At 45.6% G+C, this 19779-nt stretch overlaps 1 pseudogene; it reads right to left on the reverse strand.

The window, feature by feature from the left end:
* Window positions 1-964: 964 nt before the first annotated feature.
* LOC109688995 (large ribosomal subunit protein uL24-like) lies at window positions 965-1429 on the reverse strand (annotated as a pseudogene).
* Between the last annotated feature and the right edge of the window lie 18350 nt (window positions 1430-19779).

The following is a 19779-nucleotide window of genomic DNA, read 5'->3' on the forward strand; positions in this document are numbered from 1 at the left end:
AGGGACTATTTCAAATCCAATAGGATATTTGGACTTAGACAACATTCTTTCAGGCCAATGAGCTATAAAACCATAACATATATTAACAGGCCTTTCCCCATGGAATACTTTACTCTAGATACCTTTCCAGAAAAATACTTTTTTAGGACCATTTATGTCTGCACACACTCAGGGCTCCGGGTGCAATTCAGGCACTTCCACCTGCAGGGAAGAGTGAACCTCACATGCCCATCCGTGTGCAGTGCTTTCTCGAGTGCTCCTTACGGTGGAAGTGCAGACGTGGCGTGAAAAATGTGACATTTGTACATGAGAATTATCATTAACACAAAAACAACACCATGAATGAAAAGTCCACCAGAACTGCAGAGATGTCCACGTGTGCAGTCAGTGCTCTGTCACTCTTGGAGCCTCAGTCTTCTCCTCTATGAAGTGGGGACCAGCCTCTGCCCCTCAATCACTGGGGGGCAGAGTAGAGAATCGCTTGAAGCTCTCATTCAGGGAAGACAGTCAGGGTTGGTCCCGCTATATTTGGGATGCGTCTTTGCTTTTGTGACTTGTGAACGATAACTGAAACAGGGATCACTGGACTGCTGGCTTGCTGTGTGTTTGCCATTAAGCAATCACATTGCAGAACGAATCAAGGTGAAGGAAAAAGTGTGTGCTGTGCCCTTCTGCTGATTGGGCACTCCCTCAAGGCTCTTGCTTCCAAATCCAAAATAAACCTACCTCTTGCCCCACCCTTCCCTGGCTGTAGGGAAACCCTCAGTGGCTGGTCCAGGCGACAGACGGCACTCATCCATCAAGTGATTAGATTCCATTTCAATAACTCAATTTACCGACTTCTCAAGCACACAGAATGCTTCAGGTAGAACAATTCGGAGCAGATTAGATTCAGTCCACGAGTGGAATAATAAAAACTTTACTCCCAACTGTGCATTTGCACTCAAGCAGTTTTTAGATTACTTCACTCCTGCGTCTCCTCCACTGCTTCGTTCCTATATTTTCCCTTTTCCTTTCCGGCTTGGTGAGACTTGGCTTTCTGTACCAGGATCTCTTTACGGTCTTTGTCCGGTTTTAGCCTGGTGATGATCGCCCCGCTGGGGTGAATGCCCACACACACAGTTTGCCAGCAGCCTTTCCTGCTGTACCATTCAAGGTTGATGGCGTATTTCTTCCCGTAAACTTGGGCTGCTTTGCTAGTCTGTGGACTTTTGTAGTGCCCTCACACAACCTGAACCCTACCACCCTTTCTGATGGGCATGGGTTGGACATTGTACCTCTGTCTCAGCTCTTCGGAAAGAGGGGAGGACAATGCTCTTCCTCCAATGTGAGATGGTGCCTCGAAACGTCTTTTATAGTCCTTGCTTCTTTCAGAAGTCACAAAGGGATTAAACTTTATTTTGGTCACTGCCACTCCAGAGATAGCCATTAAAGGGCCCAACTGTGCATTTTTAAGAAATGTCATATACTTGCCACTCTGGGTTTTATTTCTTAAGATTGAAAATTGCTGAAAATTGACTTGAACATCCCAAAGAAAGCTGCTCTGTCAAGAAATTTCTGACGCAGGCCAGTCCGACAGCGGCTGCCTCTGGGTTTGAGCTTTCATGTGTGAACTGGGTTCGTGTTTTTCTTTTTCTGAACTGTGTGCTTTTGCACAAAGCCTGGAGGCTGAGCTCTGCAGAGCTCTGTCCCGCCCTGCACTGGAGCCAGCATTGTCAGAGGGAGCAGCGTGTCTGGACTCACAGACATGCTTTTGTTTGCAAGCTTGACTGGGTTATTCGAGTCCTGTAAGCCATCCTCATCATGAGCTCTTACTTCCACCTCACTGGCAGGACACACAGGCCCAGTGGAACGTCCTGACTGCAGAGCCCAAAGCACCCATGAAACTAAGCTGGGTCCAGGAGACAGGACAAGGGCAAGAATGGGGAGCGCTGCACCTTTCGATCCAGAGGGGAGGGGAAAGAGATGGAAGTGACACCACTGAGCACCACCCAGTGTTGGCTGGACACAGTGGATGAGTGCAGGCTGCACCCTTGCAATGAGGTAGGGGCCCTGGCAGTGCAAGCCCTGGAAGTCACAGGAGGCATCTCCGTGGGTCTGACACCTGCTGGAACTTGGAACAGAAGGCTGGCGAGAGAACTGGATTGAAGGACAGTTGCTCAGAGTCTGCCTTACCTGCTGTACATTTACCCATGGTTCCTTTCACTTTGTCAGTACCAAAGGGACAGCCTCTGCCTCTATGAACCAGTAAGAAAATCTATGGAGCAATTTCTTACATGGCTAAAATGATAGGAGACTTAATTCTATACATAAAAGTAAAACGACCGCTTTTAAGCTGGTTGGGATTTGCCTTATGCAAATGTAAGCAATATCTACAAAATAAAGACTTCCTGCACAATTATTTCCCTTAGAGGTCCAATTTCCTCCACACAACCACTCTTGCAGTTCAAGAAAGCTTTCCAGACCTCAAGATGTGCCAAGTGTTGACGTCCTCTGAACACAAAGAAAGCCGAGACAAGACAGGGCTCCCCAATCCTGCCAGCAGCCCGGATTCAGTTCTCTGCATATAAGCACCACATGTTCAGCTAAAGAGTGTCCACAGATGAGAAAACCTTATCTTAGCATATTTCTTCCGGAAGAGACATCTTTTCCTTCTGAGTATCAAAATCACCAAGTCAAAACTGTATTTAATAAAGGTGAGGTCAGCACACTGGTCCTCTTTTCTTGAGGCGATTATCACTGGGTAAGGACTTACTCTTGCCATTTTGTATTTGTTCTCCTCTGCTTTGTAAATCTGTGTTTTTCGTTCTCTCTCTCTTGTTTTCCTTTGTGGTTTGGTGACTTTCATTAGTGATAAGCTTTGATTTCTTTCTCCTTCTCATTTGTGTGGCTTTAATTTTTTTTTTTTTTTTTTTTTTTTTTTTGCTTTGTGGTTTCTCTGGGACTAGTTATAAAAACTAATTTAAGCTGCTGACAACTAAATTTTGGTCATACACAAAAAGTGTAAACTTCTAATCCTCCTAATTTATATCTTTTTTATCCTTTTTATATTGTATATTCCTTAACAAATGATTAGAACCATGGTTATTGTTGACTTTTTTTTTTTTTACTGTTACCTTCCTCAGAGAGATTAGAGACTGTTCTGTACTATAACTGTAATAAATAGAATATTCTGGATTTGTTTAAGAATTTACCACTCCTGGTGAGGTTTTTTAATTGCATATGTTTGCACCTGTTCACTTTTGGTTTTAATTCTCTCCTAATCATTTCTCGTATGATCAGTCTACTGGTGATGAGTTCAATCAGCTTTTGCTTATGTGGGAAAGACTGACAGCTTTGAGAGAGTTGTATTCTTGCTTGGAAGGTTTTTTCTTTGAACAGTATGAATTTATTGTCCCATCCCATTTTCTACTGGCCTGCAAAGTTTCTGTTGGGAAGTTGGCTGTTAGTCTCCAGGGATTCTCTTATGTGATCCTCAATGGTTATCTTTGTTGTTTTAAAGTTTCTCTTTGTCTTTGATTTTCTGCAATGTGGTTGAAATGTACCTTAGAGAAGACCTCATTGGTTGATTCTGACTTGGATTCTTTGTACTTCATGGACCTGGATATCCATCTCTCTCCCAAGACTTGGGAAGTTTTCAACTACTATTTTGTTAAATAGGCTTTCTTTGTCTTTCTTCATCTTTTCTCCCTAAGGGACTTCTACAGTGCAAATATTTCTTTGCTTAATGGTGTCTCATAAGCTCCATAGACTTTCTTTACTCCTTTTCATTCTTTTTTTTTTTTCCTTTTTCCTCCGACTGAGTCAATCCCAAAGACCTACATTCAAGTTCGTGAGTTCTTTCTCCTTGATCTAGTCTGTTGTTGAAGCTCTCAGTTGCATATATGTTTTTTCAGGGTTGCCTTTCTGTATTAATTTTATCTTGCTCAGTTTCCTTAGGATTGTTCTTTTGAACTTCTTTTCAGGTAATTCACACACCTCCCTTTCTCTGGGGTCGTAGGTTGTTGTGGTTCTTTGGTGGTGTGATGTTGCCTTGCTCGTTCATGCCTCTCATGTCTCTGCACTGATATCTGCATCAGTGGAGCTTCACCACTTCCAATTTTACATAGTGGTCGTTGTAGGAAGGACTTGTTTTACCTATGGATGTCTGTTGGTTCTGGTTCTGGACGGGAGTGATAGCACAGCCTCTGCAGGTTCCTCAGTGGTAGCCAAGGCCAGCAATGCCTGTGAGTGCCTTAGCCACCCAGGCTGCAGAAGTGTGTGGCTGCATCACTGCATTGAGTATAACCTTCCCATAAGGATGGGGTCCCCACCGGCTCCCCAGGATGAGGGGCTGCTTAGTCCCCACTGCAGCATTCTCCACACTGTGGAAAGAAGATGCCCAAGGCTCCCAGGTGCTCAGGAGCTGCCTAGTCTTCCTCTGATAGCCTGCAACCCCCTCCATCTGGAGCAAGTTGTCATGAAGGCAAGCTGGCCTCTGGGTTGCACTCCTCTTCTTCTCTGCTGGGAACTACATGTTTCTTGGAGACAGGATACTGACAGGGCTCTGGGGAGGCTAAAGTGAGAGTCCCGCAGCCACCCATGTGAGCACAGTTCAGTGATCGTGGACGCTCAGGGGTGGGTGATGTAGTCACTACTGTCCCCAGAGCCAGATGCACTTTGGCAATGGCTCCGGTCTAAAGATGACTATGTTCAGTAGCAGTGTGGGTTGCAGAGGGGCAGAGGCACATTGTGGGTGCTTTCTGGGGAGTGCAGCCATGTGCACTTCAGGAAGCTGTCTAGACTGGGCTCAGGGGCAGTGAGGGCTGTGCAATTGGAATTCTTCAGCAACAGAGATGGTAAGTGTGTGTGGCTTCAATGGAGACTGGGAGAAGGGCTTCTTGTTTCCCAGCTGGTCCTAACTGGAGAGACCTAGCAGCAGTTAGGTCTCTGTTTTCTTCACTATGAGACCATCCCAAATCTGTGTGCCCCAAAGGTAACTGCCTCTTCCAGAACCTTCCTTCAGACATTCTAGTTTTGTTGGAGGGGGTGGCGTTGAGCTCCTCTGGGCAGCCATCTTGCTCTGCCTTAGTAAGCATGAAATAATGTTCTTAGTGCATACATACTGGCTCTGGTTCTTTGATGAACGCCGACTGATACGTTCTTACCTTTAGCTGCACTAGATCCAAATTTTGTAAATTTTTATTTGAGAAAGACAAGGTTTTGGAGGGCCCAGGGATGTCAACTTTAAAATGATAGAATGCCAAGGCTTAGTCATTTAGTCACATTTTAGTGAGCTAGTGCTCTGAGCATTCAGTCAGTGAAAGGGAACACATGGCTGGACAGCTCATCCCAGTTTCAGTGTAAACTTTGAGTTGGAAGAGACGTTAATAACAAGCTAACCTCATTTACAAATACCCCAGGCTTAGAGCACAGAAATGCCACTGGCCAGATCAGAGGAAGATAAACCCTAGTGCTGAAAAGATGCAATGCTTTGTTTAATGTTGCTGTCTTCCTCTGAATTTAACACACTTGGAAACAAGTGATGATAATGTTACCTGGTGATAATGGTCTGGCTTACATGTGTAATATCACTCAGCCCAATCACAAAAGGGAGTGACGAACAGAAAGAGCCTTAAAACTGTCAAAAGACAGCATTTCTGCAGAGAAGCTAAAGAAGAAATTTGAAGAGAAGTTGGGAGTTCATTGAGGGAGCTGTTGAAACAGTTCAAGCTAATGTACCTGTGCCTTATAAACTGTGGAAAAGTCTTCACCCATGGGGTGCCTGCAGGGTGCCCCACACAGAGCTTCCTTGCGGGTCTCACCTCCCGCCCACTTCCTCCTGGGAGGTGCCATGAAGCGAAAAGCTGATGGCCACCTGAACCAACAAACGTGCTCCTGAGATGGACATGAGCTCATTCCTGAACACTCGTGCAGCGTGACATCCAGGTAGTCCATCTTTAATATCTTATTACTCAAATTCCAAAAAGAAATGACATATTTTATACACACATCAGGGACATTGTGAAGAGCTTTGACAATTGCTTTTTTAAAAAAATTTGGTCTAAGCCCAAAACTATAAATTTTTGTCAGTGGCACTATGAGTTTGTTTTGCTTTTCATTGGTGGTGATGGATTAACAGATATTGCTACATGAAAATGGCACTCGTGTCTGAGACATCTGGACAGAGCTCCCAGGGAAGCACACCCTGGGAAGAGGCTCCAGACACAGCTGCTCAGCCACAGTCAGACATCTCCCATTAGCATCCCAACGGCTTCTGAATTCAGAACTCAGGACTTCAGGCAACAGCTCTCTGCTAACTCCAGTTCATGCCTCCCTTCCTCTATGGCAAGGACTTTTCTCTGCCAAATTCTACTTCCAGCTATTTCTTCTCCCTTTTGTGCCTGGGGAGTTCTTAAAAGTAACACTCAAATGTAATAAGCACAGGAAGACCTCATAACACCAAGTGGAGAAGAAATACAAAATAGGACAAATACCAAACAAAAAGGTCTGTTGTCATCTGCTATGGGCTCTCAAGTCCTATTGCGCAAGTGCCTGGTAAAGGTTATTACAGTCACAGTCAGGGTGACTTCAGGGTCTTCGGAAGGGACTCCTGCCCTGACTTACCTCCCTCTTCTTTCAATGTGGCCCCCCAAAGTTCTTTATATGGAACAATTTTACTCAAAGATAAAACTCAAGAACCTCTGGGAAGCACAACACTTAATTTCAAGCACAAACACTTGTTGCAATTGCAGGTTGCTGAGGTGACTCTCTAAGAAAAGCTCAGACTCAGCACTTCCAGGTTTCTGGGAAACCACTGGGTTTCTGGGAATGTGGACCACATGTAACAGTAAGGAAAGGATCGTGGAAAGATGGCAGGTGTGTGGAAGAAAGAGAAGAGGGAAGGGCTGGGGAAATCAGAGCCTAGAGAGACCAGACACAACCTAAGGTGTCTGAGGCCCAGTCTGCTGTGGGCGCTGGGGCCAGAACTTCCATAAGGAAGGGCAGATCTGGGAGTTTCGTCTCAGTGTAGTCTGGGAGTGGTGCCAACTATAAACCTAACTTTCTCAAATTTCCTCAGGAAATGTCTCCACATCTACATTCCAAAGGAGCCAGGAGCAGAACTGGGGAAGGTGGGACTGAGCACTTTCATGTGCTCCATCCTGGCCCCAGAGGAATTTTCCTTCCCTCTGCTGACACTGCTGAGGTCAGTGAGAAGTGGAGGTAAGGCGGGAGCCTGGCGCCTCCTGTGCATGTCTGCAGGTGGCAGAATGAAAACAGTCTGACCTGAGGGCAGAGAGGAGCCACAGGAAGTGCGAGATAGGCAGACATTGCCTTCCACACCCTCAGCCAAACCCTCGGACAGGCACTGCCTCCCACACAGTCTGAGGTCTGGTGGAGTCACTTCTTGCGCGCGCCCCCGCCCCCCCCACCATGGCATCTTTTCCTGTATTTAACCAAGGAGAACAGCATGTCTTCAGACAGTGCTTCAGCATTGTTCCTCATAAAAGGAGTTTCCATAGAAAAGGCATTTGAAGTTATAATCTGTGGTCTCCAAATCCCATGATAACAGGAACAAGTCAGGTAAGAGCCCACTGTTCCCTCCTAGGCAATCTTAACCCTCTGGACCGCACATCCAGGTCCTCAGCACTCTGGGGATGTCTACAATCCCCATTTTTCCTAAAGGAAGGATTACATCTTAGACTGCATGAAGCAGCCTCCATCGTTCCCTAAAAGACAGAGCCCCAGCAGACTAACTAGCAAGCAATCAAGGTCACTCAGACATTCGGAAGAACACGAGGAAGAAGCTCGGCTTCCTTGGCCTGGTGTCATTCTGGTGTGATGGATGGACAGTGTTGGGTTAACTTATCCTATTAACTTAAAAAGTCAAAATTGCTGAAGGTTTTCTGTCTTACTTTTTCCTATTCTTTTGTGTTTTGAATATGTGAGAAATAGATCCAACTAGTGTGTGTGTGTGTATTTAAGATCCATGATGAATTTTAAGCATTAATGGATGAGATTTGAAACTTAGGTTGCAATTTAGTGGCTTGTAAAGCTAACGAAGTGCACCCTTGTGTACAGGCTGTTCTTACTTATCCAACAACGAATAGTGCCACAGATAAGCAGGCAAACCAATAGAATTCAGCTTTGTTATTAGTTTTAAATTGGAAAGACGTAATTTCCCTTAAATACCACTTGTGTGCTGGCAGTGATTAATAAGTACATCTTTATGTTAAGATTTTAAAGTCTAATTCAACCTGAGGGCTTCATGAAAACAGCATTGTTTATAGGAATCACTCCTCACAAATGCAGAGTTCCATGTCAGTGAGGATGTCCCACAGAAATTCCCACCCAGTGTGTGTCAAGTTATTGGGTATTGATGGAAGAGTCTGGCAGGTCAGCTGTTCATATGGCACAGGATCTAAGTTTTGGGTTTGTTCTAGTGTTACACTCAGCAGTTCAAGATTCTGCTTTGCTGGGTTTTTTTCAAGTTAACATGGCCATGAAGTTGATTGTTTTGCTGGGATGATTATGTGGACACAACCCCAGGTCAAGAGACAGAAACTCAGAGAAAATGGGACCTAAATCCTCCCTGTACTGCTAACCCTTTTCATAAGCTCACTTGGGCTCTCGGTGATTCTGAGAGATGAAACAAAAAAAAAAAGTAACAATTTGAGGGAAAGATAGGAATTTGGAAGGAGTCAGCTATTCTCCCAGATGCTATTTGTAGAATCTTCAATTCTTGAATCTTTTGTACCTTCTCTCCCTTAGTTATCATCAGAAGGTAATGACAGGCACCCAAGACCCTCACTCACATGGGAGCCTGTCTTAATGGCTCCCAGCAGGAGCTCAATTCTTCTTCAGAGCACAGTGGGAGACAAGCAGTGATATGGGACCTGGGCCCCATGCTGTTCATCCCACCAGGGGAACCCACCTGGGCTCTAGATCTGTTCCCTTCCAAAAAGCACTTCCTCCAGGGTCCCGGCCTCAGGAAGGTGTCAGCTGGCTTAGACAGATCCCTTTAGTTGGAATTAAGGAGTGAATTGATTTCTTACGCTGAGCAGATGTAGATGCTGTCATTCGTCTGTCCGTGCAGTAACAAGTGTTGTTTTGTGAAGGGGCTGTGAGCTTGGCACAGCAGCGGGAGCCTGTTCATCAAAATGCAGCTCCCTGTCACCCACCACATCTCGGAAAGCAGTTGCTAACCAGCTTCCAGCAGTCTGTGCTTCGTGGAGAGCCTTGAAAAATGAGTTTGCACAGAGATGTAGTAGGACAACTGGATTTATTTCAGATGTTAGACCACGAGGTCTTTCATAGGAGTCACTGAGACTGCATCCACATATGAAGGCAGTGACACCCTTCTGAAATGGGCAGTGACCATCTAAAAGTCAAAGCAAAGGTGGCCGCATGACAGCTGTTCTGACAGCATGGCCAGGATCTGGGTGAGATGCCAACTCTATGTGAAATAATGTCCACTCTGAAATTTCTGCACATGTGTGGATCACTGGTTTTTGGTCATTTTGTCCAGTCTTCTGTGCCCCATCTTTGAGAAATCTTTTAAGTCAAACCAGTAAATGTAGCTTGAGGTGGAAAAGAGACTATGATTTGCCTTCTGCAGGCCTGGAGGTCAGGTTTGATGGGCTGATCTGGACTGAGGAGCTGGCACCAGGAGTCAACTCAGAGCCAGAGCCAACTCTGCCCTGAGGACACAATCTCACAGAGTGACACTCCTGCTTGGGGCTCTCTCTGGCTTGTTTTCCCTGCAGGACTTTGGAGCTCAGTGCAAAACCCTAACACAAGCAGCAACATGGCATCTACCCAGTCGATGGTTTTATCAGACTGCCAGGTGAGCTGAGTCTTTACCATTCTCCCAATGAAATAGGAACTGCACACAGCGCCTCAGCTGCCCGTCCTGTCAGTGAGACCATTTGAATCATTTGATCATTTCCAGAGATGCACACGGGTTGTCACGTAAGTTACGAACTCAGCTAGCTACATCATTTTTGCTTGCTGCAAACAGAACACAGTTCTTACCTGGAAGAACAACCAACAGAAACTGTGATCCTCACACTCGAGTAGTGGTCAGCCTTCTACTCCAAAGGAAAGAATTGGTAGTGTTTGTTGCTAGTGAAAAAATTTCAGTTTTTAAGTAAAAATTAGAATTTGTGGGCCCTTTGATCCACCACTCCAAAGTTGACACTTTTACAATATTTGAAGACTTTCTTTTTTTGGTGGCACTGGGGCTTGAACTCAGGGTCTACACCTTGAGCCACTCCACCAGCCATTTTTGCAAGATAGGATGTCTTGAACTATTTGCCTGGGTTGGCTTCAAACCACGATCCTCCTGATCTCTCCTGAGTAGCTGGAATTGCAGGCATGAGTCACTGGCTCCCAGCTTGGAGACTTGTTGGTGAATAGCATGGCAATATTAGCAGATATGATGTGTGATTGCATACCAAGTGTGGGAACAAACAAGGACCAAATAAATGAGGATGAGCAGAGTTGTTTGTCAGAGGCCCCTGAGGACAGGGGTCAGTGGCCCGTGCCTTGCCTGGCAGATACTGCAGGCAGAGAAGCAGGAAGCTTAGTGAGGAGGAAAAGGGGCTCCAGGATGGCTTGATGGAGGTCCTCAGCTGGGGCTGTTGGAGGAAGGACCTTGGATCAGAAGAACCTCCTGTGGGATGGATGGGGAACGTATTTGTCTTTCTCTGGTTGGCCCTAAATTGCAAGCAGGGATAAAGATTGGAAGCTGTCCATCATTAATACAGACCTGGCCATTTGGGTCAATTGTTACGGGGCTTATCTTTTGACTTCCTGGACCAGTCACTGCACACAACAGCCTACAGTCAGAATTTCAACAACTGGACTGGTAGACGGGTTGGCTTCCTGGACTGTGTCTGTGGATGATGACTTGGTTTCCTAGGCTGGCTGCCAAAGTGTGGGTCAGAGCTTTGTTTCCACATGTGGCCCAGCCATGGTCCATCCTCTCAAGAGTGCCAATGTTTGGGAGATCTGTAGATCTCAGCAAAGCAGCAGTGCATGAGGTTACAAAACCAGGTGTGGGTGAAAAAGCTATCCAATGCACAAGATAGGTATTAACTTCAGTGGGAGAGAGAATATGCAGGTGTGGATGTGTTTTCAGATTCCACATTGCCATTAATCCTAACTGATTGGATCTTAACTGCCAAGAGAACAATATTAATAATAATCAGAAGAGGTTCTTACAATAGTCCAATACACAGTGCCATACACTCGCCATATTCATATATAGTATATATGCATATGTGTGTGTGTGTGTGTGTGATTGAACAGTGTGGTGTTAAGACTTTTCTACCTCCATGGGAATTCCTGTTGCCCATCACTTCTGTAATGACACACAAATTGGAGTTTAGTGAATGGTTGCAAATATAAATATGACTGGGTTTTCCTCCTATACTCTAAAAAGAATAGCCCAACAGATTGATAACAGGAGCAGGTATAAGGATCCAGCTGTCTGCTGCTAAGTCAGACATTAAGGAGGTTTATACAAGTGTAGATTAATGCCAGTCTTCTCACCAATTTCTTTTCTTGGAAAATATACTTAGTTTTAATAAAAATATATTACTGGTTAACGCAGATGGATTAAAAAACATTGCTATTTATAAATTCACTTAAACATTTTAAATTTTTCTTTGTTCCAATTTCTAATATGGTAAATACTGAGAGACCTAATTTAGAAGCAAGAAATCTTTAGGGTCCTTGGTGATTTCTAAGACTATCAAGGGCACTGACACAAAGTTTGAGGCCACTGCTGAACACTGCTCTGGTCAGTGTGAGTTTTATCCTGGGTCAGTGCCAGATGCCATCTCCACACTTGAGACAGACGAGGTGAGCCTGCCTGGTAGGACTGTGGCATGTGGCAGATGAAGAGCTGCGTGGGGGGAGAGATGCTGCCCTGGAGGGACAGGGGACATCTGCAGAGATAGTGGCCAGTGCAGCTCTCTCAGGGAGCAATATGTACTACACCATAGAGCACCTGGTGGAAACAATGGAGCTGGGTAATTGGTCTCCATGTCCTTTCTTGATTTGGTCTCCACTGTCTCCTGCCCTCCATCATATCTGATAATCCGTGACCCTTGGCATCTGGGCACACAGGTGACAGTGTGATGCCCAGAGCACACTGCACACTTCTAGTCTCCTTGCTCAGATGTGTCAAATTGCATACCTCCTGAGCCTTTACCTGGAGTCTTTTTTTTTTCAGTATAGTTTTGAACTCAGGGTCTTCACCTTGAGCAATTCCACCAGTTGTTTTTGTGAAGGGTTTTTTTGAGATAGGGTCTCACCAACTATTTGCCCAGGCTGGCTTTGAACCACAATCCTCTTGATCTCTGTCTCCTGAGTAGCTACCCTAGGATTACAAGTGTGAACCACCAGTGCCCGGTTTACCTGGAGTCTTAACTTATGCATGCTTTACATTGTCCAACAAGCTAATCGGAAACTAAGTGCAGAAGAGTTGGGGACACAGAAATTAGTCTTCCTAGCCATGTCATCACAGAAGGACTTTATGAATCAAGGGTTATAAAGAACTCCTTAGAAATAAAATGTTTGCAATCGCCTATGGCCTCGGACAAAAGCCCAGCAGGGGAGACATTGCTTACCCCAGATTCCTGCAGAGAACCCCCTGGCCTAGTTACTGGAGCACTGTGATTTAAATGAAGATATAATTAGTGCTTCATTGCATTAGAAGCATAGCATTCCACCAGGGCATTAGAGGATTGCAGTAAGAGGTCTTACTGCTCTGCTCAGCTCACTTCAGGGCTTTTAGGATGCAGCCATGGGCTCTGCTCAATACACCAATCCCAAGCATCAGTACGTTAGTTGTTTTTTTTTTTTTTTTAATCATCAAACTAAAAGCTGCCTACTGATGTCTTTGATGAATGCATATAAAAAATGTTTCCTGATCAGCAAGGTCATTGTTAAGTATTTGAGTTAGACTCTGATTGAGGCTGGAGCAGACCTGACCAGGTCACTGAACAGCCTGTGTTCTCCTCTGGCTCTGTGATAAAATTCACGATCAGAGACTGAATTTGATGTTGTTGCTGTTGTCACCACAATTCACGTGCAGCATCTGCACCAACTGTGCTTAGTGCATAATGTCTACCAGAGCCACACTGTGCCCCTCCATCAGCCCTGCCCCCACTAACAGGACCAGGAACATTGTGGTGGAGACAGGGTGCTCCTGACTTGTCTGCCATCTCTGTAAATGTTTGCTTGAAAACTCTTCTGCCGCCCATTGTATTGTCCAACATAGGACACAGGCTGCTGCTTCAATTCATCTTTAAAGTAAGTATGATTAATGAAATAAAAAGTTCATTTCCTAGGTCTTACTACTTCCATGTCCAGTGCTCCTTACTCACAGGCAAATCGTGACTTTGGCATCAAACAGTGTGGTGATTGGACATTTCCACCACCATGGGGATCCTGGTGACCATCACTTCCATAGTGACACACAAATTTCAGTTTAATGAATGGCTGTGAAAATGACAGTATACACTTATGAAAGTAGAGTACTGGGCCAGCTGGTCCTCTTCAAAAGTAGAAAATAATAATAATGAAAGGTCATCTGTAATCCAGCCCCCACATACCTAGTGATTACTTCTTTTAATATGTGTTCATTTCTTCCTGGTCTTTTCCTTTATATTCACTTTCTTTTTTATAAAATGAGATCTCTCTCTGTGGAGAGTGGATTATGAGAAGCCTATGAGAACTGGACCTAAGCACAGCTGTGCCCAATGTTCTGAAGGCTGAGTTCATCACAACCCTAGCCACAGAATAAGGCTAGAGTAAGATGCAGAGCAGTTGCTTTTCCTAAGATGTTTATCTGTAGGCCAAGATTTGGCACAGCCCCAGCCACAGAAGAGAGCTAGAAGGCAAGATGCAGCTCAGCTGCTTTTCCTAAATTGTTTAAGGCAGATTTCTCCTGTTACAATGTCACACCCCTCCCCAAGAACTGCTGCTCCACCTCCTTGTTTACCACTGGCTATAAAAGACTTGCCGAAGGAGGATGAGAGGCTTTTGGATGAAGGGAGCCTTTTGGATGTGGGAGGCTTTGGAAGAGAAAAGGATTGCTGAAGGGAAAAGAATTGCTGAAGGAGAATGCTAAAGGGGAATTGCTAAAGAAGGGTGGATAGAATTGGTTGGCAGCTTGCGAGGACAGTGCAAGTCTGCACCAAGAACTTTATGCATAGGCTTAAGAAAAGCTAAGCTAAATAAAAGCTAAAGAGAACATGGGACAGTGCAAGTCTAAGGAAAGAGACTTTAAAGAGCAGAAAAGAAGACTTTAAAAGCAAGGTTTTAAGGAAAGACTTTAGAAGCAAGGTTTTAAAGAACTGTAAAGGAGTAAGGCCTTACAGAATAAAGATAGAGAAAAGAAGCAGAGTAAATGAAGAGAGTAATAGAGAAAAGAAGCAATGAGACTATTGTGTCTCCACCCAAGTACCCAACACACCTGGCCCCAAATGTCTATCTGTCTGTCTATCCTGTGTCCTTTCTGCTTCTCCTGTCACTGCCCAGTTAGGCCCAACTAGGTTCAGTAATAACAAGGGAGTGAGAAAAAAACTTGCTCCATCTCTCACACAAAATACTGCCTTTTTCAACTTCACACTATTGGACAATATCTGAATTTAGTTCTGGCTCCAAGAGTCAGGACTTTGTTCTAAAGTCCAGCAGGGATGGTAGTGGGCCCTGGGAATGGCACACAGACTTGGAGCCACATGGTGCTGGCTTCAGACCCCTGTCCTGCTGTCTATGGTGTGGCTCCTGGCCAAGTTACTTTGTGTCTCCATGTCTCCTTTATAAATGCAACAATAAGGATTTAAATGCTACAGTGTAGCCAAAGTGGTTGGCATGTTGAAACTCAACAGCTAACATTGTTGGGCTGAGATGAAAAGGAAAATGAGTGTCTTTGATTTGGAGGAGGATTCAATGTCAGGCTGGGTGGAGAGGCTAAAATCTCTTCCCAAACAATGGATGCTTTGATGGGTTCCTGTGGCTCGTGTTCCTTTAGTTGTGCAAGTTGAACCCTGAGTTGTCAATTGAGTTAACACCTGTTTACAATAGCTCATCTGCAAAGTCTACTAAATTATTGTCTGAGTCCAGGAAAAAGGACTGTGTGACGAGCAGAGGGCCTTGCAGGTGGAGGCACAGAACACAAATGTATAAAGACAAGCAAAGAGGGTTTGTCACTGAGTAGCTCTTAAGCTCCTTGGAGCAGGTAGTTGGGGCCTCCCTGAGATGTCAGAATAACTCATGTTCCAGACAGGGAATGAGTTGTCCAAAGGTCTAAGAGCTGTCTTTGTTCAGCTTAACTGATAGAGAAACTCCATGCCTCCCTGGGGTTCTTCCTCCCTCCCCACCAGTACAGTACTTAACTCTCCAGACAGGATTATGGGGGACTCAGCAAAACCAAGCAAGATGCTGAGTTTGGAGCTGTCCCAGCAGCCGTACTTCACCAGGGACCAGGTGAGACACACAGAGCAGGGGTGGCTTCCTCCCTCCCTCATCTTCCCCGAGGCTGAGTTGTGCTCTGTCACCCACAGTGTCCCCTATATATTCTGGGAACCCCACACTTCTTATACTCCTATACCTAAAAGTGGATTGCTGTAATGGGGATGTGGAGGGAAGAAGAAAGGGTTTGACGACGTCACTGTCCTCCAAGATCTGAGCCTGGAAATTTCCTATCTCACCAGAGCAAGAGCTGGTGGATTGAAATCATTTGCCACTTTGCTGGTTCTCCTGCTCCAGCCGGAGTAACTCAGGTGATCTGAAGCCTCGGGGAGTGTGTGTGTGTGTGTGTGTGTGTGTGTGCACACACACAATTTCCTGCATGATCAACCTGATACTAACAGGAGGAAATAGTATTTTATTTATTTCATATGTAAGGCATTGAAAATGCCAAAACATGATGGAAAGAACACACTGGCCTTAAAAACTATTTTTGAAAAGGAGGAGGAGGAAGAGGAGAGAGAGGGAACAGGAGGAGCAGCAGATCAGATGGTTGCAGGGTCTGGTGCCGTGGGCAGTTGGAGGACAGTGTGACTTCAGTGCTGTGGCATTGGCTTGTCAGCACATTCTGCAGGGCAGACACTGACACAGCCCTGGACACAGCAACCTGCACACAGGGAATGCCGTGCTGGGGACAGATAGCCTGGTCCCCTTCTCTGCAGTGAGTTATGTCCCCGTGCCTTCGGCCACAGAAGCAGGGCTAGGGCTGCCACAGGCTGGCCCTCCGGCTGGGTGGAGACCTTTGCTGCTGCTGTAAGCTGCTATCGTAATGAGGTGGGTTGCAGAAAAACTTCTCTTTTATATACTGTGAAGAGCGGTGATTCTTCAGTTAAGATGCACACCCTCTGTGCATCACGATGGTCATGGTGACACTCATGACACTCATGAACTGATGAGTCTTTTCTCACTTTATGGGTAAATATTCCCCAAGTGAGGTTTGTAAATCTCACTCTGCCACTAAGGGCCATTGATATGCTGGTGACTCTTGAGTACTATATTAAATATTAATATAATTGGTAGAAGGAATGGTTTTCTAAAATAAAATTGTGGACATCTTTTTCATTTTATAAAGCACATAGGGAGTATCTTTCTCTGTTCTACACTTTGCTCTCCAGTTCCTTGTCGTCCCTGATCTCAGGCACACACAGGCACCTTTGCACCTGTGAAACACATGTACATGCACAGACATGCACACCCTGCTCTCTCCTGGGCTGTGAGGTGAGGGAGGGTGAGCAAAGGGGCCTTTATGCCATCTGCTGTGCCCACTCGAAGGCTCAGACAGAGGAAGTGGCATTGTGGCTTTCAGTTAACATGACAGCCTGATTTTCCCCAGTGCCCCTTTAGTGCAATCACAGTGGTCCTTATTCAGCTTTGGACAGGTTTGGCCACAAGCTCCTCATCCTCTGTAATTTGTATTCTTGATGCAAGTGTCTGAAGAGATGGGTCTCAGTGAATCAACTGAAAGAGGGAGATAAACCAAGAAATAAGAACACAGCTCTGGAAAGGTCATTCAAATGCTCCAATGCTGAGAGCTGGGGACACCAGGTCATGTGTTGGCCTCGAGGTGCCCGAGGATTGGTTGGGGAAGGTGGACGGGAACTCTTATGGGACTGGAAATGGCAGAATGATTGAAAACCAAGGTCTGCCCTGTGTGGGTGACCTCACCATTTCTGGGTCATCCTGTACTTCTCACTCCAAATAACTTGAAGTAAACCACAGGGCAACTTTTGGACACTGACCAGGTGACCCTTCCCAGACCTCTGGGAAATCTTGCCGTAATTTCCCAGTGAAGTCTCCATTTGAACAGCTGCTGTCCTCACACTCCTCTGTTTTTGTTCTCATATCGTTCTACTGACCCCACTCTCTCCCCTTGCTACACCATGTACTCCTCCTGACATGTCTGTCCTCCTGAAAAATGCAACTGTCCATCCCCTGCAATCCTGGGGGTGTTGAGGCTCACCCCACTCCCCCACTGGGCGCATTACCAGAAGAGATTGGCCACTCGGAACACAAGGCCCTGAGTGCATATCCAAAGCCACGTGGCTTCATTTGTTGGGAAGACATTAACACTAGAATGAACCCAGCCCCCTACCTCTGAGATCATGAGTTATGCATGTCACATGACTCTGGAGCTGGGGTGGGACACACAAAGAGACTCCAGAGGATGAGGTCAATGCAGAGAGCACACTAAGAGATGAAGGCAGACATACAGCCCAGTTGCCCACCTGGATCAGGCCATGCCTACAATCAGTCCCTTTTCTTAGAATTCTCAGTCATATAAATTCATTTTTTGCTTGAGCTAATCTAAATTTTGTTTCCATCATGTGCACAGGAAGAGTTTGAGTCTTTCCTTAATGTTCTCAGACATCACTTGCAGAAGGAATTATTCATAGCAGAGTTTTGCTCAAGGTCTAAGGGCTCATCACATCACATCAGAGCAAAGAGCTAAATTTTATTAGGAGGATTACCTAGCAAGACTTTTGGCTATTTCTGATCCTCTAACCACTTCCTGCCCATCTCCTTCTCATCTTCCCACAAGGGCCACAATTAGACATTCCCACTGTTAGTGTGACTTACACTTTAGTAGAGACAAAGTTAAAAACTGCATTTTCCATCTGTCTCTGCAGCCAGAACTACAAGTAGGATGAAGGTTCTCTGCAAGGCTGGCTGGGTGGGGGCCAGCAGCAGCTGCCACGGGACCCCCCCTCAAAATCAGGATGGCATGTTGGCTGCAGGAGGCGGAGGGGCACAGGTGTAAAGAACCTCCTTTGTTGGTGCAAACTGATGGAGCCAAGTGATTCTGAAGTCAAAAATCCTGGTCACAGCTTCACCCTAGGATCCCGATGGAAAGAGGTGGCTGTCTCCTGGGAAGACCCAGTTCTGGGTGTAGCTTTGGGAACTTTTCTGAAGGCTCCATGTCAGCTGCTTCAGTGCACTTGCCAGCCACTGAGCACCTGGCCATCATCCTTTCTGATTAGAAGCAAAGATTCTATCCTTGGGACCTGAACTTGAGCCTCAACCTGCAAATTTCCACAGCTCATGTGGCTAGCTATGCCTCTTCTCTCCCTTCCTTAGTACCCCCAAATCCTCCACAGCCCCTCACCAAGTTTCTGCTTATTTCTGTGCAGCACGGTTTAACTTCTATTACACTCCAACATGGTCATGGAGTGTGAGAGGCTCTGAGAAAGAACGCCACCGTTAACAGCACGCGCGATGAGATGATGAAAGCATTAGGCTTGCTGATCTTTTCTGACATGAATCATGCCAAACAGAGCTGAGCAGCTGAACTGTGTTGCACATGGCAGGCACATCTGTGTGCGGAGGTTGGTGGTCCCCAGTCCAGGATGTAGGATTTTATCTCAGGACTGGGTTGCACCTGGTCTTGTGAATCCTGAGCACATGGTGATCACACACCCTCCAGTCAGGTCCTACACACAGAGACCTCATGTGTGAGAGAGAGAGAGAGAGAGAGAGAGAGAGAGAGAAGGGGGGGGCTGTTGCAGAAGAAAATGGACCTGTGGGTTATTTGGCAATCTAACTGAGGAAGAACTAATCATGTGTACACATTGGACAGAGTGGCAAATTTCTTACTGATTTGACAGAAAATATTGACATCAAGTTCAATCCATTATGAAAATGTAGACATTAAATGCCAGTTGGGGCCAGGCACCTTTGGCTCTCTTCTCTAATCCTAACTGCTCAGGAAGCAGAGATCAGGAGGATAACAGTTCGAAGCCAGCCCAGACAAATAGTTCATGAGACCCTACCTCAAAAAAACTCAACACCAAAAAGGGCTGGTAGAGTGGCTCAAGGTGTAGGCTCTGAGTTCAAACCCCAATACTATAGAAGAGAGAGGAAGAAGGAGGAGGAGGGGGAGAGGAAAAGAAGAGAGGAGAGAAGAGAAGAAATGAAAAGAGCCAGTTGGGGAAGCAGCTCAGGAAGGGAGTGCAACCAAGTCAAAAGGGCTTAAAAATGAGGACAACTTCCAATGTCTTGAAGTTGTGTAGTTACATATGCAAGCAGCTTGACAGGGATTTTCCCAAACTGAAGGACAATCATAAAAATATGCATGTCATCACAAGTAGGATCTGTGTACAAAACTTTTCTAGACTGGATAATTAAAACTGATTCTGATCACACATGATAGAGGGAAACCCAATTGACCATTTCATTCTCCCTCTAGAAGTGTTTGTCATATGGAGAGTCACTCAAGAATGTGCAGATGAGAATTATAGGGGAAAGTCCCTTGGAGGCAGG

The sequence above is a fragment of the Castor canadensis genome, chromosome 1, assembly GCF_047511655.1.
Source record: "Castor canadensis chromosome 1, mCasCan1.hap1v2, whole genome shotgun sequence".
Lineage (NCBI taxonomy): Eukaryota > Metazoa > Chordata > Mammalia > Rodentia > Castoridae > Castor > Castor canadensis.